At 41.4% G+C, this 18,282-nt stretch overlaps 1 protein-coding gene across 1 annotated transcript in view; it reads left to right on the top strand.

The window, feature by feature from the left end:
• Positions 1-18,282, top strand: part of LOC132797640 (myosin-VIIa) — a 162,651-nt gene that overhangs the window by 28,930 nt on the left and 115,439 nt on the right.

Below are 18,282 nucleotides of genomic sequence, written 5' to 3'. Positions count from 1 at the left end.
CGGCATAGATGCGAAGAGAATTAGTGTGTCGGCGTTGACAGGAACAGTAGTCCTCTCATTGTGTAGATCATTAAACTGTTTATTATATATCTTATAATTATAAAAATAATAACCTACTTAACTTTGTTTTATTTGGTGGCTTAACCACCTAAAGTTCGATATTTTAAAGCAGAATTAATTGTGTTGAGCCGACGTTGAAAACGGAATCGAGTGTACATATTGTCGAGTCGCGATGAAAGTTGACTATTCGGGTGAATGCAAAACATTGGTACGCACTCAACAGCCGAATAATCACACTGCTCGAATCAACCGATCAAACTTGCATGCGCTCACATTTTCGAAGAAAAATTTTGAATCGAAGACTTAAGATGTCTAAATCATGTGTACGGCAAAATGATTGGATTTTTACTCATCACTGTGTTATATTCAGTGAGTTAAGTTGAGTGAAAATGTTCGCGAATGAGTAAATTAAAAAAAAATAGTGAGCTTTGCAGTTCCCACTGGGGCATGTGTGTGGGTTCTAAGCAATGAGAAAAACAGATGCAGTAAAAAACGGTAAAGTTGAAGGACAGGCATACATACAATTGTATATGCTGCGAAGCAGAGAAGCAGTGAAGTCAGAAGAAATACAGATCAAATCGGTAGAACTTGCGAGAAATGCCACAATGAAAAAAGGAGAAGAAAAGAAAAAATTATTGGAAGTTGCCAGCAATAACATAAATTTAAAAAGTAGAATTGAACTGGCGAAAATGAAGCAGAAAATTCAACAAAATCAATCGAATTTTCAACAAATAATACAATTGTTAAACTTGAAATTAATGTCAATGAGATAGACTGGCAAGAGCCAAAAATGACGTTAGAAGGTTTTTCTACAGATGTAAGTACCAGTTTTTGATGGAGAGTCAGTGCTAGTGAAATACTGGTTTAATAACTTCCAACTAAACGCATACGCTTACGGGCTAAGTGATTAGTGCGCGATCGAAAATAACAAAAACGTTTCAGTTGTTCCTTGAATCCGAATTTGTCTGTAATTAAGAAGAAATAAAAAACCAAGTTCAGAGGTACACTCAAAACTGAATGAGAGAAAGAAAGATGTTGAAAGTTTCCAAGAATATAATACTGTGGGCAAAAAGTAGTAAGACTTTGTTCATAATTTTAAAATTCTTTATTTTTTCGGCCAAATCTATTTCGTCCCCCTCAAATTAATCCCCCCCGGCCACAATACACTTTCGCAAACGTTTTTTCCAATCCTCGAAATAGTTTTTGAAGTAGATTTCCGGAATAGCCTTCAATGCGCGTAGCGATTCTCGTTTAATGTCTTCAATTGAATCAAAACGATTTTCCCGGAGCGATCGTTTGAGTTTTCTGAACAGCCAGAAGTCACACGGAGCTAAATCAGGCGAATACGGTGGTTGTGGAACGATATTGGTTGAATTTTTGGCAAAAAAATCACTAAGAATCAATGCAGTATGGGACGGTGCATTATCGTGATGCAAAAACCAACAGTTGTTAATCCATAATTTTGGTCTTTTTAGACGAATTGCCTCACGCAAACGACGCATAACGTTCAAGTAATAGTCATTATTAACAGTTTGGCCGGATGGAAGGAATTCATAGTGCGCAACACCACGAAAATCGAAAAAAAACTGTCATCATGACCTTGATTTTTGAACGACTTTGACAAGCTCTTTCTTTTCCCTCCTTGAAGTCTTTGTACCACTTATAAACATTTTTTTGTGACATGGTAGAGTCACCGAAGGCCTTTTGCAACATTTTGAAACATTTCGGCACCCGAAATTTGATTCCGCACACAAAATTTAATGGAACTTCTTTATTGAAAAATTTCACTCATTGTAAAAATCGCCAAATGCACTTTTTGTACTTCAGAAAAACAGGCATATATTAAACACTAATGATTATTTTGATATGATATTTGGCATAGAAGTTACTGACAGTCTTGCCAACCTAGAAACAAAATATTTCGACGAATGGATTTCTACACGAAATATAAATTAAAAAAGTCTTACTACTTTTTGCCCACAGTAGTATATGAGCAAAATTGTTACCTTGGGTAACATCAAAGCAAAGACAGTTAGTTATTCTCTATGTAGTAAAGGGCTTAATATTCCAAAAAAGTTTAAATACTCTAAAAAATCATCTCGTTGCTTTAATTGTGGTTCAGTCGTCGTAAAGACTGCATAGCTAAAAGGAAGTGTTTCAAATGTCAAGATGATGGAGATATCTCATTAAATCACCCCAACGCTATAAAAGCCGTTAAAGTTGTTAAAGCGGATAGGCGACTAAAAAATTATAAAACTAAACTACGTTCAGGTATCATGCCGGGTTGATACAAGGGCCGATGTGCTTATTGTGAACTCCGTTTATAAACGCTTGCCAGCAGTGGAACTGAATATATTTATATTTGTTCTGTGTTTGGGAAAAGCCAGTACAATTCCATTAGGCGAACTCGATGGAGCCGTAACCAGAGAACTGCAACGAGTATGATTAAGTGTGAGCGAATACTCATACCCAAATTGCAATCAAATCAAATCAAACCATTAGTCGCAACGAGTTCAATTCAACTCAAGTACTTCCAGCGTCAGCTGATTTGATTTTACTCGAACCGATTTTCGCTCGGCAATCACGATTCATTGGGTTGGACTGTTGCTAAGTCAGAATCCAAGGTATTTTTACACGAGTATAATTGTGTTGATTTTATTCATCTGTCGTTTACTCGAGTGATTAGGTTATGATGCGTGTGATAGAAATGTTTGATGAAATGCACATCATAAGTATGTGCTTTGTCTGCCTGTCTACATATGTATGTTAAAAATTATTTTTGAATAAAACAAAGGAAAAGTAGTATTTATTATAATTATAATTGTCATTTTATATTATATTTAATACATTATAAAATTTATTTAATTTTCTTAAATTTTGATTATTATTCATCTAATTTATTTTCATTTTTAAAAATTGAATTTAAAAATATAATACTGTCAACAGAGCCAGGTGCAAGTCAAAACAAAGGTTTTCCATCCATACCTTTTCAATATTTTTTAAAATATTTTGTTTGAATTTAATGATTGCTGATATATCATTTGGAACTTTTAGAACTTTCTAGAAATACAACGAGTGTACGAGTACATGAACACAATTTGAGCGAACATCGGTTAGCATTTACATCAATCATGTTTGAGTATGATTGAACTTCGGGTATTGGTATCGTTCATTCAAAAATCATGTATGGGCCGATTACTCGTGATTGAAACTTGTTCGTCGGCAATGAGTTGGAAACGAACAGTTCAATACGTATACCCGAAGCAAACGCATTAAAACAGAGTACTGAATCAGTACTCGAGTATGAGCAAAAATGTCATACTCGTTGCAGCTCTCTGGCCGTAACTGTAGACGATATTCAGTCACCGTCTCTGAGAAGCTCTTGATCAACGAGACGATATAACCATATCAAATTTTGGTTGCGATCAGATACAAATTGTCGAAATCATTAAAAAAAATAATATTGTATAGGCAAAAATGCCTACTTACTAGGCGTTACTTACTTTGGCTGGCAATCTGGTAAATTTCTATAGTATATATTGAGTGCAGTACCATATCAATTACCAAATATACCCGCTACCCATAGGGTAGAAGGGTATTATAACTTAGTGACGGCAGGAAATGTGAGGAAATTCCGCTCCCGCAAAGTCCCGAAATTTGGTATATAATATATATAACTATCGATGGCACTATCAGGACTATCGATGGTTGGCAACTATCGACACGCCCTCGATAGCGGCGCGCACTTTCGATAGTGGTCGATATTTTTTCAAATATCTTTGTATACCATCAACCTCCGTAGAGTCGGAGAGGGTCTTCAGCAAAGCGGGGCAATTCATTGCAAATAGGCGTAAAAAATTATGGGTTGAAGTAAATATGTATATAAATAGCAGTTAAGGTACACCTACAAAATACAAAATCATTCAATTAATTATAATTCATTATTTTCAGATAAAGATTGGAAAACCAATTATATAATCTCATATTTTAAATAAATATGGATTACTTCAAAAACTAATTAAATTATTTTCTTTTACTGCAATATCGACAACTATCGTCGATAGTCGATAGTTTATGGAAACTATCAAGCACTATTGATGGCGCAGACTATCGATAGTTCTCCACCTCTAGTATATATGTATATATATGTACATATGTATATGTAGTAATTGTGATTCCTGGTTTGGTTGCCATCAGATAAAAATTGTCGAAGTTATTAGAGAAATACTTTTGTATGGGCAAAAAGCCTGCTTATTAGAGGTCCTTGTTGCTCCGACTGACAATCTGGTATATTGTGCACTCGTTGGTATATTTTGATGTGGTACTGTATCGAAATACAAAATATTTGGTATATTTTCAGTTTTTGTAGTATATTTTTGGTATGTTTTGAGAATAATACCACAATATTTTGTTTTTATTCAAAATGGGTATCGGATATCTCACAGTCGAGCACACTCGTAGCTTTCTTACAATTCTTCTATAGTGGAAGGGGTGATGATTTCGTCAGAGGGTGGTGAAGATTACATTTCTTTATCCAACGTCAACTCTGTTGACACCAAAATCGGAGCAGGAACATCCACATTTAACGACGCAATGTTGTTAAAGAGCTACCGAGGGTTAAGGAGACGGAGAACTGAATGACATTAGTTCACTAACAGATGGAACAGACAAAAAGGGGCAGAAATCTCATTCATGGCAATAGACAGACGCGTATTACCATTTTTCCGCGTAGAATATTCAGTCAAAAGCTTCATACACTTAAACTCAGAATACAAAGCATTTGAGAGCTTTTTAAACCCGCGAATACGTTGCTAAAGCCCGTCCGCGCTTGCCTAATAAACCCACCGATATCGCGTTCAGCGATCAGCCATGATCGCATGTCCACCTTAGCCCTGACTTAAATGCAATCAAATCAAAAATATAACCGTTAAAGCTAGCACATTTTTCGCGTATTACGATATCGCACAGCCCGCAACGAACGATCCCAACATTGGCACAAGTCGGCAACCGTAATTTTTTGTTGTATCAAGCAGACATCGATAAAAATTCAAATCAAATTAAACTAAACAGCAAAATCATGAACAAAAGAGATAAAAACAAATGTCAATATATATGTATATATATTTCTGCTTATTGATACTGCGTTGTTGTAAGTGCGTGTCGGAACATTAAGACTGCGAAGTTGAAGTCGAAGAACCGATAGATTTTGCTTGCATTTTGTTGTGTGTTTGACTGAAAAGCTTGCACTTATTTTGCGTCATCAGAATAGGGGCCGCAAATTCGATTTTAGTTATCTGTTTTGCTTCGACAGATTAATACATTGTTAATCTTTGTAAAAATACTTAATATGGGAAGAGTAACAATTCTATCCGACAAAGAAAAATGAAAGATAAAGTCTTACATCGAGTGTGGACTATCTATCTAATAAATTGCAGAAGAAAGTGGAAGAAACAGGAAAAATATTGCTAGGCGTGCTATAATAAGACAAGCATCAAATTCGCATGAGCCCTCGTTAATTTCATAATTTGGCACCTGCGAGTTGCAGTTTTTTAACATCAAATAAATCCCAAATAAAACGCCTTTTTCAAAGCCTAAAATGGCATTTCCAGAACGACTATGCTCCTATTTACACAGTCCGGTCTGTTGAGTCGTGGATTCGTTGTCAAACTCTTGATGTCCTTGAATTGCTACTCCCCCGACCTCAATATCGAGAACGTCTGGGGATGTCTGGCTAGGAAAGTGTACGAGTCCTGAAAACAATATAAGACTAAAGATGAATTAATCGAAGGAATAAAACAAGCGTGGGCTACTACTTATTTCAATAAATTATCTCAATGAACTTTATCTGAACTTTATCAACTCGCGATCAAAATAAAGGCCGATCCACACATTATTAATTATTCCTAAAATAGTTTAAAAAATAGTATTTAAGTATGCTCTAAAAATATTTTAAAATTAAATTTTTTCAGATGGCGCTATCCTGATGATCAACATATTTTTACCCATTTTGTTGAATACATTTTTGAAAAGCTCATTAAAATATTTTTTTAGTGCTATACTGTCAAAATATGTTTGATTTTAAAGTAAATTCTTGAAAGTTAAATGAAACAAGTAAGAAAGCTACAGTCGAGTGTACTCGACTGTGAGATACCCGCTACCCATTTTGAATAAAAGAAATATATTTTGCGATATTTTCTCAAAATATACCGAAAATACTAAAAAAATACTAAAAATATACCAAATGGTATGTTTGGTATATCGATATATTACACCATTCAAAATATACCATAGACGGCACAATGTGCTAGATTGACGGCCAAAGCAACTAAGACCCCTAGTAAGTAGGCGTTTTTGCCCATACAAAAGTATTTCTTTAATAACTTCCACAATTTTTATCTGATCGCAACCAAATTTGCAGGAATCATAACTACTATAGTAGTTATTATATGTGCCAAAATTCGGAACTCTAGCTTTAAGGTTACGCTTGTTATTCGATTTTTTGATTTGCGGGGGCGGAAGTGGGCGTGGGAAAAATTTGAAACAAACTTGATCTGCGTGCATACACAACAAATGCTGTCGAAAAAAATTATAGCTCTATCTCTTATAGTCTCTGAGATCTAGGTGTTCATACGGACAGACGGACAGACACACAGACGGACATGGCTAAATCGTCTCGGCTGTTGACGCTGATCAAGAATATATATACTTTATAGGGTCGGAGATGCCTCCTTCTACCTGTTACATACATTTCCTGCCGGCACAAAGTTATAATACCCTTCTACCCTATGGGTAGCGGGTATAAAAATAATTTTAACTATAGCACCAAATTAAACACCAAACGTAAGTCAGTGGGGTGCGCTAAGCTGATGACGCACAGTGTCTTAAATAAACAAGTAAGAAACTACTGTCGAGATACTCGCTATACCCACTGTGATTTAATGATGGTAGGCACAGGTTAAGGAAGTTAGTAAGCTACAACTGAATGAATGAAAACTTATGTTAAGTTGATTAAAATCGAAAGTTTTGGATGAAAAAAAAGTAATAAAAACGCGTCTGATTGCGAATGCGAAAGTGAGCGAATTAAATAAAGCATAATATTTTGCTACATATAGCTACAGCATTATCCTTGATTTGCAATGGCATATCGACGAGGCTGGACATTTCCGAACTAGTAGTTTATTTTGTACCATTGCAAGTGTGTGCAAATCACAATCCAGAGCATAAACATCCTTGGGGATCTAGTAAGGTTTCCCTACAGAAGAAAATGATAGTGTCGCCGTTTATTTCCAAATAGAACAAAACTGCGTTTGAACAATTCAGTGGTTTGTCAGTTGTTTCCATAGTGTGGGTGAGGGAGATTTCGCTGTGAATCGTTGCTGTACAAGAGTCACCATCTTGCTCCTCTATATCGAGAAGTTGCTGTCTGCACAATACGTCCGCAACCAAGTTTTATTTGTGAAGCCTATATAATATTCGTGCATTGGACTCGACAATGCGCGCACATTTAAATTTCCGCATTAGGATTGGATCCGAAAACTGCTACGGACTCATCAAGGTAAACATGCTTATGTCTTTGACTTTATATGATGCCTGTTTGGTCAATGCCTTTATGATGTTCTTGAAATCATTGTAATAGGACGCGCCTATCCATAGACCGAAGGGTCGGTCGTTATATTGAATCGGGAAATCTAAGCATGAAATCCTCAGATGCCAAAATGGTAAGCAGCTTGTGAAATGCGTATTGTTGCGCTTCAGTGAACTGAACTACAATGTTTCGCGATCTGTGCATACTTACTGTTCCATTTTCGCTGAAACAATCCTCGTTATTGCCGCGAAATCCTTAATAAAGCATCTTTAATAACTCGCAAGGCCCAGGAGTGACCTGACCTCGATTACTGTTTTGGGTTCTGGAAAGTTCTGTATGGCCTTTACTTTCTCTGGCTCTGTTGTTGCACCGTTACAGGTGGCGATGACTCTGAAAAAAAAACAATTAAGAATACTACAGTCGAGTGCGCTCGACTGTAATATACCCGCTAACCATTTTGAATAATAGCAAAATATTGCGGTATTTTTTTCAAAACATACAAAAAATACTAAAAATATACCGAGTGGTATATTTGGTATATCGATATAGTACCACATTCAAAATATACCATAGACGGCAGAATATACCAGATCCAAAGCAACTAAGACCTCTAGTAAGTAGGAGTTTTTGCCATTACAAAAGTATTTCTTTAATAACTTGGACAATTTTTATCTGATCTATTACTATCGTTATTGTTGTATATACCAAAATTCGCGACACTAGCTTTAAAATTACGCTAGTTATTCGATTTTTGTTGATTTGCGTGGGCGGAAGTGAGCAAAATATTGCAACAAACTTGATCTGCGTACAAACATAACTAATGCTGTCGAAAAAAAATTATAGCTCTATCTCTTATATTCTCTGAGATCCAGTGTTTCATATGGACAGACGGACATGACTAAATCGTCTCGGCTGTTGACACTGATCAAGAATATATAAACTTTATAGGGTCGGAGATGCCTCCTTCTACCTGTCACACACATTTTCTGCCGGCACAAAGTTATAATACCCTTATTCCCTATGGGTAGCAGGTATAAAAAAAGGATTTTTCTACAGACAGCCTCATGTTTGTGTCATATAAGTTCTTTGAAACTTAGTCTACGTACATTCATGACATGAGTCTTCTCGTCCTCTGAGAATTAAATTTCTTCATCAACCTAAACGTAGCAGAACTTGCCTATTTTCTCTCGCAGCATGTCGTCAATGGTTATTCGGAAATTGCTGTCAGCATTTTTTAAACCGAAGGGAAGTTTGCGAAATTCATATTTCCTCCCGATCACCGAAAAGGATATATTCACTCTCAGCAAGCATGATTTAGTGATAGCATGACTTGGTATCCTGAATAGAAAAGATTTGGCTTTACCCAAAAGACCCAAAAGGTTCTTTGAGCTTTCGAAAGTCCATCACTGAACGCATATTTGGCATATTTATATGAAAAATCAGCTGCTCGCATAGGACATTGGTAGAGCTTGGCATAAGTTGGTTCTTTGTCCATTGCCTTGATGGTATCTACCACCGACGTATTATAGGGCACGGATTAATTGGGGTCTGCGAAGGGTCTATACCTTTAGTATCTTGAGGAACTGACGCCTCTCAACCCCTCATGCGGTCGAATGCGGCTCGTTTTGAAAACGAAAACTAAAAAATTAGTGATCCCGTTTTTGCTTTCACAAGATTCTTTCGAATTGCAAAACGAGAAAATTTGTCATGCCGAAATGAAAGTTTAAGATCAATTAGGCTTGTAATTATTTTTTAAACGACTTATTTTTGACCCCACCTCAAATTTGAAAATAAAATTTTGACGTCGGCAACAACATTTTTCCTTTTGGTGAGCGACCGATAAATCCGACACCATGAATTATCGCCTAAGCTGTCAGACTTTTGGTGGAATGAAAAACAAGTTTAAAATACTTGTATAATATAATGGATGGTGTGTAGGGGGGATGTTTGCCGATAAAATAAAAACACTTCCAACTTTGATTTGTAGTAAGTTTGTATACTTTACACAGGTTTTATTAGACACTTGAAAATAACTTGTCATGTGCGCCAGAAGAATATTCGAACATATGATAAAAGCAGAAAAGCACTAAAAAGGGCAGGGTGACCATCTCCAGAGGAAACCCAGAACAGTGTGACTGCGCGTATGACACGGTCACACGCACAGTATACCAGTATTCTTTGTCGCTATCGATAACTTACGATCGCGACCACACTGTCAGCTGGCCTGAGTGGTCACACCTGCAGTCATCTGGCATCAACATCCTCCCCCTCTTGCAATGAGTTGCAAACGGTATCATTGTCCAAATGGACCGGATAGAATCCAACCGAAAATGGAATTCTGGGCCATTGGCAAACCGTTGGTGCTCGGCAGGAGGCCGGGTTGGATGATGTGAGGATACACATCAGTGCCGAGCACCAGGGACACCATCGATGGTTGGAACCAGTGTTCGTCGGCGAGCGTAATGCTGCGGAACTGCTCCAAGTTTTCGCCATCGACGGGTCGGAGGGGGGTGCGGCAGGAGGGTGAGTCCACCTGCAGCAGCACCTTTCGACGGAGCTCGGATGTCCGCGAGCGGATGATCGCCGTGCAGACGCCTTCCGTACCAACGCGGGTGACGGATAGCCGGTAGGCCGTTGCCAATGATGCGCTGATACGGCTGGTCGCCGCGCACGGGTCGATCAGCGCTCGCATTTCGAATGTCTTACATCTGGTGTCGATTAGGATGTTGGCCGTTAGAAGGATGCTCACAGCCTTGTCCTGCAGCAAGGATGCGAGCGACGTCGGAAAAGCCCCCTCGGGCGTAGGCGAGGCCGGTCGATGGGAAGACGGCGAGTGGGAACGCGACCGTGCTGGAGTTCGCGAACGTGGTCGTGTTGGAGTTCGCGAACGTGGCCGTGGTGGGGTTCGCGAACGTGGCCGTGGTGGGGTTCTGGATCGTGGCCGTGGTGGGGTTCTGGATCGTGGCCGTGTTGCGGTTCGGGACCGGGTGGAGCCCGGTTGGTCATCGCCTCGTCGCTGATGATTGGGGCGAACGCTACGTACCGCTTTGAAGTGCAGCAGCGTGTGGTGGTCCCCACGACACACCCTGCACCTTCCCGCGCTGCGGCAGAATTGCCCGGAGTGTTGGTGGGCCAAACAGTTAGAGCAGTACTTGTTGATGAGTACTGCTCTCAACCGTTTCTCTGCTGGCAGCCTCAGGAATCGCTGACACTTCCGGAGTGGGTGGATCCCACGGCACACGCGACACCGGAACGAGTTGGTGCCAGCGGGGCGGTCCTGGTGGGTGGATGTATGTGATGGCATACTACATGAAATGAAACAAGAAAAAAAAACAAATGATTATTGTAGTAGTCTCTTTGCGTTGTCAATGACACACGGAACAGGACAGCATAGGACAACACAGGACGACGAATAGGAATACGGAATAGGAGGTTATCCGTCTTTCAGTCCTTCTGACGTGGAGGGGTTTGTCTTGCTGTCCATCGGGAGTAGAATGAGTTTGGCAACGGGTCTTCGGATAGTACCCCGCGCCGTGAGCACATCTACCACTCGGACCTTGGCATCGGTGCCTGGACACTTCGTCAGCACCCGTCCTAGGCGCCACTCGTTCGAGGGGAGGTTGTCTTCTTTTATGACGACCATGTCACCGATCCGAAGGTTCCGTGTAGGGGATTGCCATTTCGTCCGTTTGTGCAGCTTCTTCAGGTACTCATCTTTCCAACGGAAACAAAATTGTTGGTGAAGAGCCTACAGTCGCTGCCATCGATTGAGGATGGAGGTGGCCGGTTGGTTAATTGGTGGTTCCAACACCGAAATAAGAGGGCCACCTATGAGGAAATGGCCAGGAGTGAGAGCTAGTAAGTCCGAAGGATCCTCGGACATAGGGGAAATCGGCCTCGAGTTTAGGCAGGCTTCGATCTTAGCGAGAAGAACGTATACTTCCCGGTGGAGGTCGCCTTGTAAAAGAGTGCCTTGAAACTCTTTACGCCGGCTTCCCATAATCCACCCATATGCGGGGCGCCTGGCGGGTTGAAGTGCTAGGATAGGCTCTTGTGGGCGTGTTGTGCGATGACGCACTCCCTCGTCGCTTCCAAGAAGTCGTTGGAGATCACCTTGTCAGCTCCAACGAAGGTTTTCCCGTTGTCCGAGTACATCTGGTATGGACACCCGCGCCGTGCGATGAAACGGGAGAATGCGGCCAGGAATTTCGTCGTGAGATCCGATGTTGCCTCCAAGTGGATCGCCTTCGTGCTGAAGCACACGAAGACGCAGACATACCCTTTGGTGATGAGGCAGGCTCGGCCAGTGTAATTCTTTATTTCGAATGGGCCGGCGAAGTCGACTCCAGTGTGCGGGAAAGGTCTCGAGTAGGACGCCCTTTCCTTGGGCAAGTCCCCCATCATTTGGGTCTGCAATCTCTTCTTGTAGATCACGCAAACCTTGCAAGAGTTGATGGTGGATTTGACGAGGACCTTCAATTTTGGAATCCAGAATCTGGAACGGATCAGCCGCATGACGACTTGGTTACCCCCATGTAAGGATATACGATGGGTGAAACGAACCAGTAGTCGTGCAAAGGACGAGGTATACGAGAGGATGATTGGATGACTCTCATCATAACGCAACGAGTGGGACGCCCTCAGACGCCCACAGGCCCGTAGAATCCCCTTGCCATCGAGGAAAGGGTTCAAGTTTCGGATTGAACTTGAGGAAGGAACCTGCTGCTTGGACTGCAGACAGTGGTATTCTTGTTGAAAAGTTTGTCGTTGAGCCATAACGATTAGCCGCTCTTGGATCCGTGACAGCTCATCCGCCACGGTAGAGCTTGGAACTGCCAACTTCCGACTTCTCTCGATGAATATAGGCAGACGTGCGCAGTGCCTTGCCAAACTCAGAGAACTTACTCAGGAAGTCAGGAGTAGGAGGTAACTTAGCGACGTTGCACTTAATCCGCTGCTCCAGCAGAGTCTCCGGAATGGGACTTGGAGATGTTGGCCATTGATCCGACGGGAGATGAAGCCACTCTGGTCCATGCCACCACAAAGGATTACGCATCAGTTCTTGTGGCAGGACACCTCGGCTTGCAAGATCTGCCGGATTGTGCTCGGATCGCACATGCGACCAGTTCTTGGCGTCGCTGGCTTGGACGATCTTGGCCACACGATTGGCCACAAAGGTTGTCCATCTGCAGGGTGGCTTGTTCAACCAGGCGAGAACAATTGTTGAATCAGTCCAAGAGAAAGTCTGGAAACTTTCTGCTGGCAGATTCAGGAGGAGGGCTGCAGATAACTCAGCCAACAGGACTGCGCCACAAAGTTCCAAACGTGGCACTGAGAGAGACTTGACAGGAGCCACCCTTGTCTTCGCAGTGAGGAGATGTGTGGAAACCTTGTTCGCCGTCTCCACACGGACATAGATCGCCGCTCCATACGCCCTTTCTGAAGCATCACAGAATCCGTGGTACTGGAGCTTCATTCGTGTCTGGAATTGGACCCATCTTGGAATCCGGATCTCTCCCAGAGCAGGATAGCTCTGGAGGTACTCCTTCCATTGGTGTAAAAGATCCGCGGGTAAATGTTCGTCCCATTCGAGCGTTTTCAGCCAGATCTCCTGCATGAAGATCTTGGCTCGGATAACGAAAGGGGCCAGCCACCCGGCTGGGTGCAATTTCGCAATTTGCGAAAGCACTTCCCTCTTTGTGTAGGAGTCCTGATGGGCAACTTCTGGTGGCATGAAGAAGAACTCGTCATCGTGAGCTTGCCACCTGATGCCCAGAGTTTTCGCCGTACTGGAGTCCTCGAGTTCGAGGAAGTCTTCTCGAAGTAGATGGTCCTTTGAAATGTCCTTCAGCACGCTCTTATGGTTCGACGTCCACTTCCTCAGCGGGAAGCCGGCACTGTCCAGGGCTGCACACACTTCCGCAATGGTCCGGATGGCCTCTTCTTTCGTGTGTGTCCCCGCCAGGACGTCGTCCACGTACATGTTGTTGGAAATGACTCGGCTTGCGAGAGGATACTCCAAGCGTATGTCATCAGCAAGTTGCTGGAGGACTCGTAGAGCCAGGAAAGGCGCACACCGAATGTCACTTTGTTCAACTCGAAGTCACGGATCTCACCGTCCGACGTACGGAACAGAATTCGTTGGAACGGTGTGTGCTTCGAGTCCATGAGGATTTGGCGATACATCTTCGTTATGTCTGCATTGAACACATATCGATAGTATCGCCATCTGAGGATCTGCAACGTGAGATCCGATTGGAGAATGGGCCCTGAATGAAGGATATCATTCAGACTCTTGCCATTTGAGCATGGACAAGATGCGTGTGAAAACGACCCGCACCTTCGTTGTGGTGCTATCTGGTTTGAACACGGCGTGGTGAGGCAGGTAGAAATTAGGAGTCGTGACAATCGCCTGAGGCGATATGGGTGTCATATGACCCAAGTCCACGTACTCCTGGAGAACGGCATTGTACTGTTCCTTTAGAGAATCGTTTCTTGACAAACGATTCTCGTTCTTGAGGAATTGCGCCAGCGCTATAGATCTGGAATGACCCAGTTCAATGCCATCGGGCTTCCGGAACGGAAGAGTCACCCGATATCTGCCACATTTGCTACGAGAAGTAGTCTTAACGAAGTTGTCTTCGCAAACGAAGTCTGACTCCTTTATCAGCTTCGCTGGAATATCCTTCTCCTCCCAAAATTTGGAAAGTAGGCTGTCGAGCTGTTCGTCTGCTTGGAGGGCGACTCTTGTCGAAAACGCAGAAACAGTTGTCGACACATTTTGGGAGACGGGGCCTGTGAGAATCCAGCCAAACACGGTTTCTTGCCCAAGGAGTGAGCCACAAATGTTTGGCCGGGAGCCGCTCAAGATGACCGATGGAAGGATATCCGCGCCAATTAGAATATCGATCTGAGCGCTCTTGTAAAAGTGTGGATCTGCCAGTTCTATCGCTGGTAGATCCCTTAGGAAAGTTCGCGGCATATCGAAGGAGGGCAGTTTGCCTGCCAACTGTGGAATTTCGAATGCCGAAGTCTCGATATGGAGCCTCGGCTTCGTCGGAGAACCAATGCTGAAGTGACATAACTTCTGCGATTGGGCCGCAACTGCATGATTTAGCCCGGATACCTGGGCTCGCACGGACTGGAAAGGCAACTTAATGCGTTGGAACAGACGCTCAGAAATGAAGGTCGCTTCGGACCCGGAGTCAATAAGCGCACGTGCGGTGTATGTAGTGCCCAAGTGGCATACGTTGATGACCGCCGTGCCGAGAAGGACATTCTGAGCATTATTGGCAAAGAAATTTTGCACATTTGTTGCCGTTGGATTTGAAGTGGACTGTATGTTGGAAGATAAAGAGGCACCATTGTGGGCACTGTCGCCCCGATGGAGAAGAGTGTTGTGCCGCCCTTTGCATGTAAAGCAATTGTGCGCACTCGTACACTCTCGGAGTTGGTGACCTCTTGCGAAACAGTTTAAACAGAGACTTTTCTGTTTGATGTATGTCATCCGCTCATTGCCGACATTTGCAAAAAACGCGGACACACCCGGACAGGGTGATTCTCCTTTGAGCACAAATCACACGATTAGCTTTTCGGAGTGACTCGGGCCTCAAAGGAGTTGACTCGCTTGGAATTCTGCGGACGGGATGGTCCTGCAGTCGCGTTCTGTGGGTTGGCAGTCTGTTTTACGTCCTCAATTGCTTCGAGCGTACGATAGCGCTCATTGAGGAACGTGCTCATATCCTGCCATGCGGAAATTTGGCTACGATTTCATTGGCCTCATCTGCGGTCTTCGAATTCAAATGGAAAAGTTTCTCAACCGGAGTCAACCTTGGATTGTTGACATAGATGGCCATGAAAAGGTCACGGAAGGTCGGCCACCGCAAGTAATCCCCACGGAAAACTTCGGTGTCGACTGGAGGGAGCCGGCAGCCACTGGAGTATACAGGAGGAACGGATGCTTCACTCCTGCTGGACCCGGAAACTTGGGTAATTTGCCCCTTAACACGGGCGAGACACCGCTCATACACTGCATAGCAGTGATCGTATTTCGCCTCCATGGCCTGTGTGCCTTCACTGTCGCCGTCTCGATGCAGTGCATCAGCGCATGTGGAATAGGCGGCTTCGACATTGTCCCAGAGGGCTTGCAGCCGGTCACGACGGATCTCGTACGTGTGTACATTGTCGTCTTCGGCTGCAGGCCCTCTGACCCGACTCTCAAAGTGCACCAGTCTGTCGGAGACACTGACGAAGTTGCTGGGAGCCATCGCACGGGTTTCGCTAAGTTTAGCTTGGACGGAACGGGTAGTTGCCTGACTACGTGGAGCAGTCGAAGATGTACGCAACGGCGGAGTCTTTGCGGAAGCAGACGGCGACGGACGATCGACTTTTACTCGGAGTTGAGCGGCAGGGGTGGCGGATTTGGACCCCGAAGGAGCGGGCGAAGCGGACGACAGGCGACGAGCTGTGGTCGGAAGCTTTAACGAGTGTTTTGAGTCCTCTTCGCTCTTTTGGCTCTTGGACATACTATGCTTCGGCAGTCACTTTAGAGTCTTTTCTCAACAGAGACTCACGGTAAAGCGGACAGCCGAAAGCAAGCACAAAATGGAGAAGAACTTCGGCTGTCACAGGATAGTGAGCAAAGCCGACACAAGAAAACAGACGAGGATCAAGTCGCTGCTGGAAAAAAACAAAATTGTTTAAGTAAAACACAAACAGCAGCTGCTGTTTATATACGTATACGGAGATGGATAAGATATTATATGTATGTTGTATGTGTGTAGCACTGGATTGAATATATAATATCAGTAAATACGGAGCATATACGGAGTGTATATGTGTGTAAGTGTCGTGTATGAAATGTAAGTGTCGTGTATGAAATGTACGTGTATGTATGTGTGCTGTATGTGGATGTATATATGTCGTATGTATATATATATATATATATATATATATATATATATATATATATATATATATATATATATATATATATATATATATATAGGCATTTCCCAAAGTCGCGAACGTACGTTCGTACGAGATAAATTAAAAAAATAAAATCGAAAACAAACGTTTCCTGAAACTTTTTTTTTACTCTTCGATAGCATTTGTTTAGCTCTTTGGTTAGTGTAAATTATGGGGCTTATCGATTTTTAATTTTCATAATATTGTCAAAAAACATGCGGTCGCGAACGTACGCAAAATGGAAGTCGACTTTGGCTTAATACAGTAAAATGCAAAACTCTTCGAATTGAGACGGAATATTTTAAAGATATAACTTTACTTTAAAAGTAGAATCATGTAGATTTCTATTAAGTCTACTCCCAAGAAAATATCTCCATTTATTTATTTTTAATATTATTAAGTTCCGGTCGCGAACGTACGATTTTTCCATGTTGTTTTATTTATTAAATTTTTATTTTTACCACAACTTTTTTTTATTCTTCATATTTCATAAAAAAAAAACGGATTTAACTCAATTTAATGTGTCTAATAACATTTAAAAGCAAAAAAAAATAAATTTTTATTAAATATGAAAAATGTACTGAAATTTATTAATAGCAAGAAAAATATGTAATAAATAATAAGTAATAACTAACAAGTAATGAGTAACTGCAAACGACATAGTTTTCAAAAACAAAAACAAAAAAAATTTTTTTTTTTTAAATCCACGCGACGCTAGTAAAAATCGACATATGCTTATAGGTAAGGTCGCGAACGTACGCTACTTTGACAATCAATAAAAAAAATTGGTTTGAGTAACCCCAACGATTTTTTATATTTAAAATATATATACCAAAATAACTTAACACGCAGTTTCATTCACCTGCTTGCACTTAATGCGAAGCAATTACAATAAAATGATGTTTTCGGTCGCGAACGTACGATTTGAACATAGATAAGAAGCAAAATATTTTTATTTTTAAACAGTTAATTAAACATTTTTTCGCTCACTTTGCATTTTTTATCTTATTATTGGATTGCTATTAAGAGATTTGGTAGAAAAAGAGCAAACATATCATATGTTTTCTTTGTGAAATAATAAAACATAAAAATGCATACAAAAGGAGCTAAAAGTGAAAAAATTAATTTTTTTTTATGCTACGGATCCATTGTATTATGAAAATTTGGATATTTCTTTATGACATTATACAAAAAAATACGATGAATGTGAAGATTTTTTTTTTCGGTCGTGGTTTACCTTTTTTTGGGAATTGCCCATATATATATATATATGGAATGTAGTGGATCTACGCGCGTTTGCTATTAGGAGAGCAACTCTCTTGTTATTTTAAATATAACATGAAGAGAGATTGCATACACAGGAGTGTGTTAAAAAAAAACAGACAAACGCGATACGACAGCAAAAGAAATAGCAGAGTACACACAACCGCGGCCAAATCGGAAAATATTAGCGAACTCTTTTAAACTGTATAGATACTTACACATACATATACATATAAGGATATATATATATATATATATATATATATATATATATATATATATTGTGCCAAGTATACACAAAGTAGAAAAGATGGCTGAGAAAATGCCGGTAGAACGCTTATGTACTTATATACATATATGCTGTGTCACATATATATAAGGTACAAGGAAAAAAAAATATGGCGTGA

The sequence above is a fragment of the Drosophila nasuta genome, unplaced genomic scaffold, assembly GCF_023558535.2.
Source record: "Drosophila nasuta strain 15112-1781.00 unplaced genomic scaffold, ASM2355853v1 ctg16_pilon, whole genome shotgun sequence".
NCBI classification, from domain to species: domain Eukaryota; kingdom Metazoa; phylum Arthropoda; class Insecta; order Diptera; family Drosophilidae; genus Drosophila; species Drosophila nasuta.
This window is presented reverse-complemented; position numbering and strand designations above follow the sequence as displayed.